The sequence below is a fragment of the Esox lucius genome, chromosome 7, assembly GCF_011004845.1.
Source record: "Esox lucius isolate fEsoLuc1 chromosome 7, fEsoLuc1.pri, whole genome shotgun sequence".
In the NCBI taxonomy this organism is placed as follows: Eukaryota; Metazoa; Chordata; class Actinopteri; order Esociformes; family Esocidae; genus Esox; species Esox lucius.
The window spans coordinates 27411412-27427029 of record NC_047575.1 but is presented as its reverse complement, the minus strand read 5'-3'; the positions used below and the strand labels follow the sequence as shown (position 1 = coordinate 27427029).

Below are 15618 nucleotides of genomic sequence, written 5' to 3'. Positions count from 1 at the left end.
CTATTTGGGCTATGGCAGTTGCAACAGGGGTTGTCAAAATGTTGATGGGTAACACAACCAGGTGGACTTTGGACAGCAAAGAGTCATCAGACCAGGCAGTCCTGAGGCATGATCCTAGGGCTCAGGTCCACATGGTTTGAGAGACAATAAGAGAGACAGGAAGGAATCAGGTTGAGTGTGATCCAATGGGGAACCAGACCAGACTGGAGAAATATAGCATAGTTGTGAAATGGAGAAATGAAAACAGCGACTCAGCCCCCAAAACTGAGTCAGAGTATTCCAGTGAAGGGAGGGTAGCCTGACGGACGAGCAAAGACAGCAAGGCTGGTTTGTCAATTCACCTTCACACCTCTAGGCCAGACTACATTTCATCAAAAGACCTACGGGAGAGATGAGTCTTCAGTAAAGACAAAAAAGAGCTCTGTAGGAAGAAGCCTCCAGCAGCTCATACGTTCTGTTTACAATGAGGAGGCCTGAGCCTTGTGACAGTATTGTACATTATACATTTGTAGGGTGGAACCAATTCAGATAATTATTTTGGAGCTAATCCATGTATTGATTTGTAGGTTAAAAATAAGAGTGACAGCAATTGCAGCAGCCTTATCAACCACTGGTTTCATTTACTATGTCATATCTGTGTTTTTAGAGACAACAATTTTATAGAATTTTTAAGATGTGCATCAAAACAGATGTCAACATCCAGGGTAAGTTACTTATGTCAGACACACAGACTTCCAGTGTGTGTTTTTAGGGATTACTGCATATGTCATCTGTGTGACCAGTGTGAAATGACTAGCTGTTCAGTCAATGACATCACTCTCTCTTAGAAGATGTGCTTCACTGGTGAATGTCAAAGGACAAAAGATCCACTGAGATTAACTGATATATTTCTGAAAGACAGCAGGTGAATTTGGGTTTCGATTCCCTCTAAAAGAATGTAGTCATCAATACTATAGTTTCAAAGACACAATGCATGAACACAGAAGCCTTGGTCTCATGAAATTAAAAGGTGCTTTACTACCTTTTAATTGTACAATGATGGGGTGTAAAACACTTTTTTGCATGTAGATTTTTTTTCCTGGAACACAGTGAATCACTGGGAGACCACTTTTTCAAAAACAGTTTAGTGAAATGGAAGATTTGATATTGGTTGAAAGTTGTTGCATTTTTTCAGGTCAAGGTTCAGATTTTGTAGGAGAGGATTTATTGCCACCAATTTTAGGATGGTTTAATTTTAATGGATGTGTCAGGGTATACATAATTAAAAAACATTTGATCTAAGATCCAGGTAGTTCTGTGCAAGCTCAGGACAATTGAGCTATTCACAAAAAAACATATTAAGGGAAGAGTCTGTAATTTGTTTTCTGATTATGATAATCTCAATGAAGTTTTCGCTACCAAAATTAATGCCAAATTTGCTTGCAGACTGCTGCTTTTTCATAAGTTTTGAGCATGTTTGAAGAATTAATGAATTCTCCTTGATCAGGTAGAAAAAGTAGGCTGATGGTGCAACAGTACATGATTTGTAACCTTCCACTGTGCTAGACGAAAGACTTCCATGTTGATGGAACACCATTTCCATTCATATTATAGTTTTAAGCAATTTACCAGGGAGCTAGTTGCTTGTGGCAATTTTGTTTTGTTATTATTTGTTTGTTTGGGTATTATCCAAATGCAACCCCAAGCTAGAGGAGTAGTAAGAACAGGCCTAGCTGCCAGCAGTAGAGGCATTATTGGCTTCAATGCTGAGATTATGTAAAGTAGAAGTCTGATCCACTAGGTTTACTATATTATAACAACTTCTATGATAACTGTCCTTGCACCCGGAATTAATTTAACTGAATCGCTGCTGATGGTCTTTATACATTAGTGTTAATATACTTCCCAAACAAGAATAGATGACCTTACATACTGTTACAATCACACAGTTAAAATAACTTATCAAAATGTGTATTTATATCCAAAACAAAATGTTCCGCAGGCCACAAAGGCGGTTTCTTGAACCCTTATTTTAAATAGAATAACATGATAATTGAACCTAAGGTATAAACCAAGACATGTATGCATGTGATTGAAAAAAGTAATACTCATTACTCAAATGCTCAGATCACCTGGAATACCCTCAGTAGTATCCCAAATCTTGAGTTAACACTATATTCTAATAAAACAGTCCAACATTGAATAATCCCATGTTGATACGTGAAGCATTATCACAGTACATTAACTTAATTAATGACAGAAATTAGGAAAGTTGTTATTCTCCTAAGATTTCTTGAGCAAACGCCACCATGTTTTAGTAGACTGTGGCACAGTTGCACTGTGTAAACGTGAGCTGACTGCACTGGCTATGCTAGTAACAGACAAAACTAAGCTGGAAGGCTGGCTAATTTCCTGCTGCCTGCCGTGCACCCTATTTCTTGGTGAGGATAGAGGAGTTAGACAGTCAATGTTGCTGGAAAAAAATATGAACACCATGCTTTGATGGAGTCAGACACGCTGTAGAAAGCCCGCCTTGGATCTTTTTGTGGGTGAAAGAGGGTAAATTATCAACAAATGGCAAAACAGGCCTGTAGTGATTTATACAACCAATGATAATAATACATCAAATACAAAAATACTGAATTCAGTTTAAATCCTCTTGAATTTCTTGGCTTCAGCATTGTCTCGCATTGTTGGCATCAGCAATCAGCATTGTTGGCATCAGCATTGTCTCTTGGAATGCATCCTTGGAGGTTAGAAAATGTTTTTAATGGGACTGTTGCACAAAGCGACAATAATTATATTGGAAGAAACGTTCAACCAATTTCACGAAACCTTCCCACTAACGCCAGTTGAAAGAGTAATACGTTTTATACTAAGCAATTCTTTCTACATCATTTACACTTCTTTTATATTTTGACAGGGGCTACATAATGCTTTAAACCCTTCACTCAGTGTTACAGATCCTGTTATATGCTTTAGAGCTAGTATGAAGTTTGATTGCACTAATGATTTTTCATGACAACGGAAATGTTAGTTCTTGACAGAAGTGTATGAGTTACTACAAACACAGGATATCAGCATATTATGATGAATTCAACAATATCTTAGCCATTTTCACGCAATGTCACTGCTAATGATGGAGGTAATGTTCTGTCTTGCTCACCTGCCCCTGTATGTAAAGGCAGATCTCAAGCTCTGGGACTGGTTCTCCAAATGTTTCCATTTTGACACACATAGACCGACACAGCATTTAATGAATATGAATAAAATAATCTAGTGAGCACCTTTTGCCTACATTAAAAAGCTAAAAAAGAGAATGCATTTGAGATTTAACTTTGCTCACTTCGCCCTGCATCGTTTTCACTCCCTTAGCTATTGGACACTAGTGCAACAGGTGCACGTGAACATGGCCGAGGGCAGAGGGTACAAGGGAAGCAGTCAATTTGGATTTGTATTTTTTACATTTAACTGATGTCCCACACTTTGGATGGGAGATTTTAACATGAACTAGTTCAAAAAGACATGCAGAGAAAATGCAACAATAATAATAATTTCCAATACACTCAAATACATAAAGGGAAAACACGTACAACAGCAGTCTCCAAGACCCAACTGGTCTTGATCTCCAGTAAGCCAGACCCAACAAATCCTCACCAAACAGGTAACTAGCAAACCCTAAAAAAAGCCTACTATTTTTCAATTACAGTCTATATCAGCTTTTGAAGAAGAAAGCAACCATGAACCTTAGTAAAGCTAAAGGCATTTTCTTTGCTCTGTATGATTAATGAGGAAAAAGGGAACCACAAGATTGTATGGTTAGAATTGACAAACTCACTAGAAAGGGTCATGCCACGTCTGAAGAACTACAACTCAGTGTCAGCGGAAGGCTTCAAGATAACAACTCACTCATTGTAACTGCCTTTAAAGATTATTTTATTGATTCAGTCCTAGAGCTAAGCCAAAAGGACTTCCCACAGGACTTGCCCATAATCTCCAACATGAACAGCCACTCAGTTTTTAATTTGGAGTCCACTAGCAAGGAAAAGGTAAGTCCTCTGCTCACTGTCCAATTTTAAATTGACGAATGTACTGTATATGTGTAACAGAGTTAAGTTAATGTACATTAAGCTCACCTCACAGCTAGCATGCATTCAATTTCTCTCTCTCCATCACAGTTAGGGGTAGGGAAGAGATATTTAGCATACTTACTCTACTAAATTGCTTGGTGAAAACAAGAGTTCTGCCCCTCCCAGAAGTCAGCATTTTATTTTTTATTCATTAAGCTTATTTGGACATGAACAATGTGAAATTAAAGCATTAATCAAAATGTAAAATGCAATGTATTGCACCTCTGGCTAACATATGGCTTGACCATACATTTGGATGGGACTACACAAGTGAATATACATAACACTGTACAAAAGGACAAAATACACAAAAGGACATAAAAAAATGAAACACTTAGATCAATACATTACTCATATAATATGATATTTTAATATTTTATACTATATATTTAAGTAATAAACTATTACAGCCGGACTTGACTGTTACATTTGATACACAACTAAGTAAAATCGAATATATATGAAAGTGCGCATAAGTGTGACATAAGAAAGTGACTCTGGTCTTTATGATAACAACATTGATGGGAGCATGTCTGACTGCTGTCAGTGTGGACAAGAACATCTCTATACTCCTGTCCATTGCCACTTAACTAGCACCACTTCATATTGGCCTCTACATCGCTGGGCCTGCCTCCTTGTAAGTTGTTTGCGATCGCGGTTGGATACTTTTCAGTTTATTATAGATGTAATGGAGCTGCTAATGACTTAGGTTTTCAATTTGTCAGTGCTACTGGATAAAATCTTCTTTAGCTTAAACCCCAGTAGAGATGACCTGGTCTCTGATTCCAATCTATTTTCTTTTGGGGAACACAGCTCAAAATGTCTTTGGTTTGCATGAATGACCCCTGCTGAGAGCGGTGATAGAATTTCTTTCCAGTAACAGTGACAAAGTTATAATGCTGCTAGTACTGTGCAGAGGACTTAACACTACTAATACTACTAGTATATGGGTGCACAGACACTGTTTTTTCCTTTTATAGGCTTCGGGCCTATAATCACACTGATTACTATCTTTCATTACAACACTGAATTCAGATGTAGATATACTCGTCCATAAATATTTTGTCACATCTTTATACATTACACTATTTTCCACAGGAAGTACCACCAAAAACAGTGTGCTGACATTCTGTTTGGCCAACTGAAAGCAATCCAGCTACCTTGCTGATATTTCTCTGTCAAATCATGCATTATGCCTTTTTTCTGTATTACATGTTTGACCAGGAGTGTCTGTGTCTGTCATCTGCAGCGAGTCATATAATCTTTTCCAGCTATATCTAAAATGACAGGTCATACTGTCTTTGTAAAAGTTACATTTATCTAACAAAAATACTTATTCTAATCAATGTGTGAAATATGAAAATAATCAAACAATAATAATAATAATTATTATTAATTCAGCTGCTATGGCACTTTTCATAAAACAAAACTGCTTGAAAATGAAAAGTAAGGAGCATCATTCATGTGAAAAAATGCACCCCCTGCAAAGTATATTTGTTAACGTAATTTGGACATAAATAACTGAGCTAAAACCCAAACACATTAATTGATAAATGTAACCCAGTTTAACAAGTTACACAAAAAATGTACTTTGAAAAAAAGAAAATCAGAAAAAGTAAGTACACCGCAAGCTTCAGTTGTTGGTGTTGCCACTTTTTATGCTGAACTAACTTCCGTCTGCCAGGTCCATGTTCAGTTCAGCTTCAGCATTTTTGACAGATGGCCTCACATTCTCCTCAATAATTTGGTGGTTCAATGTAGAATTCATGGTTGACTCAATGATGGCAAGCTTACCAGACCTTGAGGCAGCAAAACAGCCCCAAATTATACTGCCATCTCCATGCTTTACCGATGTTATGAGGTTCTCCTGTTCAAAAGCAGTGTTTCGTTTTCCCTAAATATAGAGCCTTGACTCATCTGCCCAGAGCACATTGTTCCAGTAGTATTGGTCTTAGCCCATCTTATCTGGCAAATGTCAGTCGTGTCTTGATATTATTTATTGAGAGCAGAGGCTTGTTCGTTCCTGACCTCCCATGTTGGCCAAGCTTGTACAGTCTTTTTTCAGACAGTTGATTCATGCACTTCCACATTGATTGTGGTAAGAGAAGCATGTAGCGATCCGTGGTTGTCATCCTTGGGTTCTTAGAAACTTCTATGAACATCTATTGGTCAGTTCTAAGGCTGAATTTGATGGGATGACCTGTACTGTCTAGATTGCTGGTGGTCAGGAATTTGTATCTGTAGATGATATGTCGTACCGTGGAATAACATACTTCAAATTGATTTTAAATGGGTTTTGTAACTCCTCACAGATTAATTGACATCAACAATCATTCTTCTCAGGGCCTTGAATAGGTCTTTTGATCTTGGCATGATGTGTTACGACATAAGCTATGGTTAAGAACAAACCAGATTTTGTAATCTATGTGGAAGGCTGGAACCTCCCAAGTTACTCTCTAATGATTTAATACTGTTCACCTTTTTTGGTGCTTCACACTCCACTTTATAGGTGTATTAAATTGCATTTCTATTTTGCATCAATGGTTTCTAAGTTGTTGTTTTTTGTTTGATTTGTTAAATTAGGTACCTTTTTCATTGAATGTGGTTGGAATTTAGGTCAGATATTCATGTGTCCAATAAAAAAACACCAGGGTCTGTGCTTTCTTTTTCACCTGAATGTATCTACTATGGACTACAACATTGTTCAGAGATGAGCATTGTGGGTGTTTCAAACCTAATCTTAACAAACTCTCCTGGATCAGATGTGACCCGAAGACTGTAGCCTACAGTGAGCTCTACTACAGCTACATTACTTACCTTATTTTATACCCTTGTTATTAAATGACCCTACCATGTTGCATGCTAAGACGATCAAACCATTTTTTTTTTAAGGAAATGAACGGAAGACTGTAATATTTTCCTAGTGCCATGTTTGAAAACTACCTGCCTCCTAGATGAAAGTGAATTACAAGCATAGATCAACCTCTGTGTGCCATGAAAGGGTGCCAAATAAAGCATGAAATTAACTCCTTCCTGACAAGTCTCCACATACACCTAAGCATCCAACGTAAACCTCCATCTACCCTCGGGCTGATTAACCAGTGCTTTTCAAAGTGAAAAGGATTTCTCCTCCCTTTAGCAGCCTTACGGTTATTACTGTCACTCTTTTGTCATGGATTAGCCTTTACTCAGGGGGTAATCACCCTCTGTGCAAGCAATAAAAGATCAATCAAACTGAGGAGATGCAGCACGCACAGCCTTGTATCTTGCCTGCAGCCATAGAGCCATTGCACATCCCAAACAGGTCGACCCCCCCCACCCCTGCCCACACACACTGGCTGTTTTTGTCACCATAGTAACCTTGCTATGGTGATTGATGCCTACTCACAGCAAGCTGATATTTTTATTCCTCATACCAACATCCTCCCGTCCTACCAATCTGCCTCTTATTTAATGTAAAAGCCAGCAGTGGCCCAGGCTATAAACAAGAACTAGATTGGAGAGGGCAAGGTAGTTGACACTCCCTGGAGAAATGAAAATGCTGTACTTCTGTGACAAACATTGATCCTCACCCTTTGCAGACACATTTTTATTCCCCCTCTCTGTGATTTGTACTGACAGGGTTGTTCTATGTTTGACAGTGTTTCCCAGTGATCTGTAAGTGGTACGTTTAAGCAATAAGGCATGGGGGGGTGGTATATGGCCAATATACTGCGTCACATGAAGAGGCACGGACAGCACTTTGCTGTAGTATATTGGCAATATACCACAACCCTGATATGCCTTTTTGCTATTTTAAAGCGGCTGCAAATGCAATTAGAACACTACATTTTTATCATAGGTACACTTCAACTGTGAGAGACGGAATCTAAAAAAAAATCCAGAAAATCACATTGTATGATTTTTAAATAATTAATTTGCATTTTTATTGCATGACAAAGGTATTTGATCACCTACCAACCAGTAAGAATTCCGGCTCTCACAGACCAGTTTTTCTTTAAGAAATACTCCTGTTCTCCACTCATTACCTGTATTAACTGCACCTGTTTGCACTTGTTACCTGTATAAAAGACACCTGTCCACACACTCAATCAAACAGACTCCAACCTCTCCACAATGGCCATGGCCAGAGAGATGTGTAAAGACATCAAGGATAAAATTGTAGACCTGCACAAGGCTGGGATGGACTACAGGACAATAGGCAAGCAGCTTGGTGAGAAGGCAACAACTGTTGGCGCAATTATTAGAAAATGGAAGAAGTTCAAGATGACGGTTAGTCTCCCTTGGTCTGGGGCTCCATGCAAGATCTCACCTCGTGGGGCATCAATGATCATGAGGAAGGTGAGGGATCAGCCCAGAACTACACTGCAGGACCTGATCAATGACCTGAAGAGAGCTGGGATCACAGTCTCAAAGAAAACTATTAGTAACACACGCACGCAAGGTCCCCCTGCTCAAGCCAGCGCATGTCCAGGTCCGTCTGAAGTTTGCCAATGACCATCTGGATGATCCAGAGGAGGAATGGGAGAAGGTCATGTGGTCTGATGAGACAAAAATAGAGCTTTTTGGTCTAAACTCCACTCGCCATGTTTGGAGGAAGAAGAAGGATGAGTACAAACCCAAGAACACCATCCCAACCATGAAGCAGGGAGGTGGAAACATCATTCTTTGGGGATGCTTTTTGGCAAAGGGTACGACTGCCCGTATTGAGCGGAGGATGGATGGGGCCATGTATCGCGTGTATCTTGGCCAACAACCTCCTTCCCTCAGTAAGTGCATTGAAGATGGGTTGTGGCTGGGTCTTCCAGCATGACAACGACATGAAACACACTGCCAGGGCAACTAAGGAGTGGCTCCGTAAGAAGCATCTCAAGGTCCTGGAGTGGCCTAGCCAGTCTCCAGACCTGAACCTAATAGAAAATCTTTTGAGGTAGCTGAAAGTCCGTATTGCCCAGTGACAGCCCCGAAACCTGAAGGATCTGGAGAAGGTCTGTATGGAGGAGTGGGCCAAAATCCCTGCTGCAGTGTGTGCAAACCCAGAACTACAGGAAACGTATGATCTCTGTAATTGCAAACAAAGGTTTCTGTACCAAATATTAATTTCTGCTTTTCTGATGTATCAAATACTAATGCAAAATGCAATAATGCAATAAAAAGCAAATTAATTACTTAGAAATCATACAATGTGATTTTCTGGATTTTTGTTTTAGATTCCGTCACTAACAGTTGAAGAGTACCTATGATGAATATTAGAGACTTATACATGCTTTGTAAGTGGGAAAAAAAAAGTTTATTTTAATTGTGATGATTATAACTGACAACTAATGAAAATCCCAAATTCAGTATCTCAGAAAATTAGAATATTTCTTAAGGGGGGTGTTTTGAAATGTTGGCCAACTGAAAAGTATGAACATGAAAAGTATGAGCATGTACAGCACTCAATACTTAATTGGGGCTCCTTTTGCCTGAATTACTGCAGCAATGCAGCGTGGCATGGAGTCAATCCGTCTGTGGCACTGCTCAGGTGTTATGAGAGCCCAGGTTGCTCTGATTGTGGCCTTCAGCTCTTCTGCATTGTTGGGTCTGGCGTATTGCATCTTCCTCTTCACAATACCCCATAGATTTTCTATAGGGTTAAGGTCAGGCGAGTTTGCTGGCCAATTAAGGACCGGGATACCATGGTCCTTAAACCAGGTACTGGTAGCTTTGGCACTGTGTGCAGGTGTCAAGTCCTGTTGGAAAATGAAATCTGCATCTCCATGAAGTTGGTCTGCAGCAGGAAGCATGTGGTGCTCTAAAACTTCCTGGTAGATGGCTGCATTGACCTTGGACCTCAGAAAACACAGTGGACCAACACCAGCAGATGACATGGCACCCAAAACCATCACTGACTGTGGAAACTTGACACTGGACTTCAAGCAACGTGGATTCTGTGCCTCTCCTCTCTTCCTCCAGACTCTGGGACCTTGATTTCCAAAGGAAATGCAAAATGTACTTTTATCAGAGAACATAACTCAGCAGCAGTCCAGTCCTTTTTGTCTTTAGCCCAGGCAAGACGCTTCTGACGCTGTGTCTTATTCAAGAGTGGCTTGACACAAGGAATGTGACAGCTGAAACCCATATCTTGCATACGTCTGTGCGTGGTGGTTCTTGAAGCACTGACTCCAGCTGCAGTCCACTCTTTGTGAATCTCCCCCACATTTTTGAATGGGTTTTGTTTCACAACCCTCTCCAGGGTGCGGTTATCCCTATTGCTTGTACACCTTTTTCTACCACATCTTTTCCTTCCCTTCGCCTCTCTATTAATGTGCTGGGACACAGAGCTCTGTGAACAGCCAGCCTCTTTAGCTATGACCTTTTGTGTCTTGCCCTCCTTGTGCAAGGTGTCAATGGTCGTCTTTTGGACAGCTGTCAAGTCAGCAGTCTTCCCCATGATTGTGTTGCCTACAGAACTACACTGACAGACCATTTAAAGGCCTTTGCAGTGGTTTTGGGTTAATTAGCTGATTAGAGTGTGGCACCAGGTGTCTTCAATATTTAACCTTTTCATAATATTCAAATTTTCTGAGATACTGAATTTGGGGTTTTCATTAGTTGTCAGTTATAATCATCAAAATTAAAAGAAATGAACACTTGAAATATATCAGTCTGTGTGGAATGAATGTATACATCATACAAGTTGCACTTTTTGAATGGAATTACTGAAATAAATCAACTTTTGATGATATTCTAATTTTATGACTAGCACCTGTATATATACATGTTGTCATACAATATTGTAGTACTGTATTGTCTTATATACCACAGCTTTCAGCCAATTACTATTCAGGATTCGAAATACCAGGATTATCAATATTTCTTTTGAATTATGGCTTGAAATCATGTAATGATGCAAGATTGAATTAATGTTATTACTATAATGTTTACCTGGATGTTTGCTTGCACGATAAACAAGAAACCAGGCAAGCCTAGTTCAGCCGGCCCGTAATAAAAAGTGATGATCATTGTTGCACTCCCTGGACTCGAACCCAGGTCTCCCACGTAAGAGGCTGTGTCTGTAATCTCTATGCCACAGAGCTATACATGCTGAGAGTTGGTATAGTGTTTCAACATTAGATCATTTTATCACGCATTAACAAAACACTGAGTTTGAATATGTGGCTAGATACCATTATGCATTGTGTTTAACTGACTAACGTTTCTTACTAAGTTTACCACCACCACAAATAGCATCTATGAACTGTATGGCTCCTTATAACGTAGCTACTGAAGGTTGTAGTCAGCGAAGTTTATGTCTATCCTGAAAAATTATCTTTTGCCACTGGCCATTTTAACAGCTAATTTAGCCATTAGTGACTGACGTTGATATAGTATCTATCAATATAGGTGACAATATCTGACTTTCTCATCAATTGAAAAGATGAGAGAATTGTGTAGCCTGCAACGTGTTTCTCTAACCTTAAGAAATCCTAATATCCACCAGAACTGTTTTATTTTAGGGTTCCTGTAACATTGCTGCTCAAGGTAATAGCCAGCAAAGACTTTGTCTGTCCTGAAAATATTTGACTGGTATGGGAGTTGAATGCAGGATCTGTCATTTGGTAGTCCGCATTTCTAACCACTATGCTATTTAACAAGGGTCAGTCAGTCAGTCAGACAGACAGACAGACATTCGCTCTTCTAGGCCAGCTCTGCCACGCGGTTCGGCAAAAACAAAACTTATTTTAGCTTGTTTTGGTTGAGCTAAAAAGTTTCATTTAAAAAATATGTACATTATTATTTAGCAAGTTATAATTTGCAAGGCAAGCAGTGTACAGCTGGGGATATAGCAACTATTGATTTGAAAGGTAGCACTTGTATTGATTTGTCCATCCATGTTAGTATTATTGGCATTGGGTCATTGACATTCAACTCCATTCACTTGCTTTAAGTATTTATCCAATAAAAAAGGCTGATGATTCCATGAACATTTCATCTGTGATCTAGCAATGGCTTCCACATGATACCCTTTTGATTGCTCTCCAACAGATCGAAATAGATGGTAAATATGAGAGGTATCTGTCTGTCTCATGAAAAAAGAAACTTCAATAAATCTCATTTAATTTGTTTTGAGCCGTGTAATGATTGTAGAATCAGGACCCAAACAAATGAAGATGTCAATATAGAAAGGCTGATTGGGGACTCTTTGTTTTTGCAGCTTGCCTGCACTACCATTTTTCATAATATTTCGCCCTCAAGGTGGATTTACAATGGAAAGCAAAGGGAAGCTCATGCAAGCAGAAATAGAACACTTGTCCTCTCTTTCTCCTGGTGGTTTGACCACCATCCGTTGGTCAACAACACCAGTCTGTCCGGTGTTTCGTAGCATGGCAGGATTTCTTTGGGGCATGGCGGGTTGCAGAGATGGTGTCCATCATCACCTAGTGACATGCCGGGGCATGTCTATATAAGCCTGCTGGCTCATAGCCCACATTACTCATTCAACTGGTTGGTAGGTGGGGAACATATGATCACACCTTCCATAACGGGCCTTTTTGTTTTCTGTTACAAATCATGTAAAAAGATTGCTCAATCACATTTATTTTACATTTATTTTACATTGAGGTTTATGGATGACTGTAAAAGTGTTGAGGAGTGCGCTTTCATCAGAAAATGTAACTGACCAGATCAAAAAACAAATTGGTGCTCATGGAGAGAGACAGAGCTAGGAATGTACACACAAAAAGATCACACCATGGAAATGTGAACTTTTAGTCAGTCCCAAACCCAGGTGCCCAACCACAGCTCCACCTGCAACCAATCTGCAAATGACAAAGACGCACACAGAGAAAGAGGTAGACAGGGCGAGAGGGCCATTACAAAAGCATAACAAAATGCAAGCAATAAATTGTTGAAGCATAAGTGGCTGGGAGAATCTCTCTAGAATTGCAAAAGACTAACCAACCCTAACCAGGCCAATCCTGGGGATGCCCAATCTTCTTCTGGCTTTGCTGGTTCACAGCCTTTTATGGCCAAATCGTTAATTGATATAGTCTAACGTTCAGATGACCAGTGGGTTAAAAATACTTGCTCCTCTGGACCAAATGTAAATGTCAGTTTGGTTTTCGTGAACAAGCTTTAAAACAGTCATATGCTTTGAGGAAAATAGAAATGTCAGTTTGTTTTTCATAGGCGAGTGATAAGATATTGAGACAACAGACGACCAGGTGGTTGCCTGTTGGCTGTCAGGCAGAATCTAGATCATTGGGGGGAAGAGATCTTGTTACACCCCCCTTGAAAGTCATGTTTTCTCTGTATAAAGCCTTAATACATTGTGTAGTACAAAGAACTCTGTAGTGGATAAAAACATCAGAACGTTACTGTCTGATGAAAACTCCAAAAGTTAACTGTTTGTTTTTACTATTAACAAGCATACAATTTAGAAAGCTCAGATGCTATTTTAAGAGAATGTGATTGGTCCTAGAGTCATTACATTGGTCAACATATTGAGGGGCCTGCTTTTGATACAAAATAAAAAAGGGGAGAAATGTTTGTTATGATGCTATTTTGACAGTAGCAATAATCAACAAAGGTCAAAGACAAACCAGGCACAAAGTGAAGAAAGATCTGGACACACCCTTACTAATGCCCCTTGTTAATTCATAAGGAGTTTATTGAATGGAGCTAGGCACTGGAATAAAGTGGGCCCTACCTATCATCAAGTGTCTTTTTTCCCATTGCACATTAATAAAATACAATAGTATATTTTGATTATGTTTAAATCAATCCACACCAGACCAATCCTCCTAATTAACTTGGCTAATGGCAATTGCCAACTTGGAAATGTCATTAGAAGTGACAACTTGATAATTGCTGTCATGGATTAACAGGTGGCGGGGGGTCATGGCCACATGTCTTCTTTTCCTGCTTTGTATTTGGCAAAACAAATCCTTACCTACGTGAGAGACTGAGTGGATGTCTTCATTCATTTCCATTCTCATGTCGCCGGTGCTTCAGTTGACACTGCCCCTCTGGGGTCTCTAGCCGGAGCAGTAAAACAGATTGTTCCTTATCTCTGGCTCTGGGACCGGTTACATTCCCATTTAAATTATGCACAGTTTAATTAACTTCACTGGCATCTCTCCGATTTGGAGCGGGAACATTTACTACTGCAAGGTGTGACAGTGTGACTGGCAAACTCTGGCGTATCCCCCTGCCTCAAATGTGACGCAAACCGACAGAAATGCACTGTCCAAATGCACTACAGTGCTGTGTGTTTGCGTGTTGGAGGCTTGGTACTTACTTGTTAAATTAGATTTCAATTGATTTCTTTTTTTCCTGCAAAGTAATTGTAATTCCATTTTGGACAGAAAGCCCTAGTGCGGGTAGTCACTTGAGCCAGACTGCTTACTTCGGCAATCAAGGTCCGGCTGCTAAGACTACAGCGTGGGCCCTGTCATAGTGGGTGACGGGGCTGCACTCAGGGTTGCCATGTCCGCTTTTTTCCCGGGGAGATTTATTCGAAAACAATTATGCAGCCAGGTTTTTTGGGCGACTACGAAATTGCAGCACATCACTACATTTAGTGCTGTCAGTGTGGCCTGCTGCTGCTACTGACTATCAGACAGTGAAACAGCTGTTAACTGGATGAGTGGGCGAGGGGTGTGTAGTCAGTGTTAGCGCCATAGGGGTGGTTAAGAGCCTGCTGCAATCAGCTGACACAGAGCGCAGTGACAATGACCATTCAAAACAATGTAAGGCAACTGGCCCAAACACATTAGGAAATAATGGCGAAAGGATTTGCTGCTCCTTCATCCGATAGTTGTTTCCATTATGACAATTTGAATAAAGCTCTAATAACCAAAGGTGAAATCCAAAGAACAAGATAAACACATTTTTCAGATTTTTATTGTTGAGACACCTATGGTAATGCGTGTCCTTTCTTGCTGCAGATTAAACATTTTGGGCCATTTCTCTGTCTTTGTGGGCTGGTTTCAGCTGTCCTTGGTCAGGAAATGTTAGCTAAACCCTACGGTGGCATAAATAAACACTGACAAAATGTGCTTGTCAGGGCGTTTTAGAGGGAGCAACGCTACGCTAGTAGAAGAATTAAACCAACCTACCGACAAACCAATGAAAACATTTTCATCTTAAGGTTTGGTTGTGTGAACAGCATGGAAGAAGCATATTCTGTGTGCAGACTTTCAAGCAGGATACACTGACAGTTCTAAATGCGTGTGCTAAGGGCATGCAAACAGCTGACATGAAGATGCAGATTGATTAAATCATCCATCTAAAAGTGAGAGGATGATGGCAAAGGCACTAACGTGGCATTGCCAGTGAACCTGCCGTGAAAGTGATTACTCTGCCCTGGTCACCATATCCTGCGAGACGTCCATCCTAAGATCTCAGAACAAGATCCAGGTACATTTGAAAATGGGTCACAATTTCCCCAAGCCATCACTTTTTTTTCTATAATGAAATTGCTCTATTTTCTGGCCTTTTTCCCCCCTTTTTCCCCATCTACAGA

The 15618-nt window shown here is 39.9% G+C and overlaps 1 protein-coding gene across 2 annotated transcripts in view; it reads left to right on the top strand.

The window, feature by feature from the left end:
* Positions 1–15618, top strand: part of kirrel3a (kirre like nephrin family adhesion molecule 3a) — a 206976-nt gene that overhangs the window by 133473 nt on the left and 57885 nt on the right. The gene's annotated exons all lie outside the window — the stretch shown is intronic.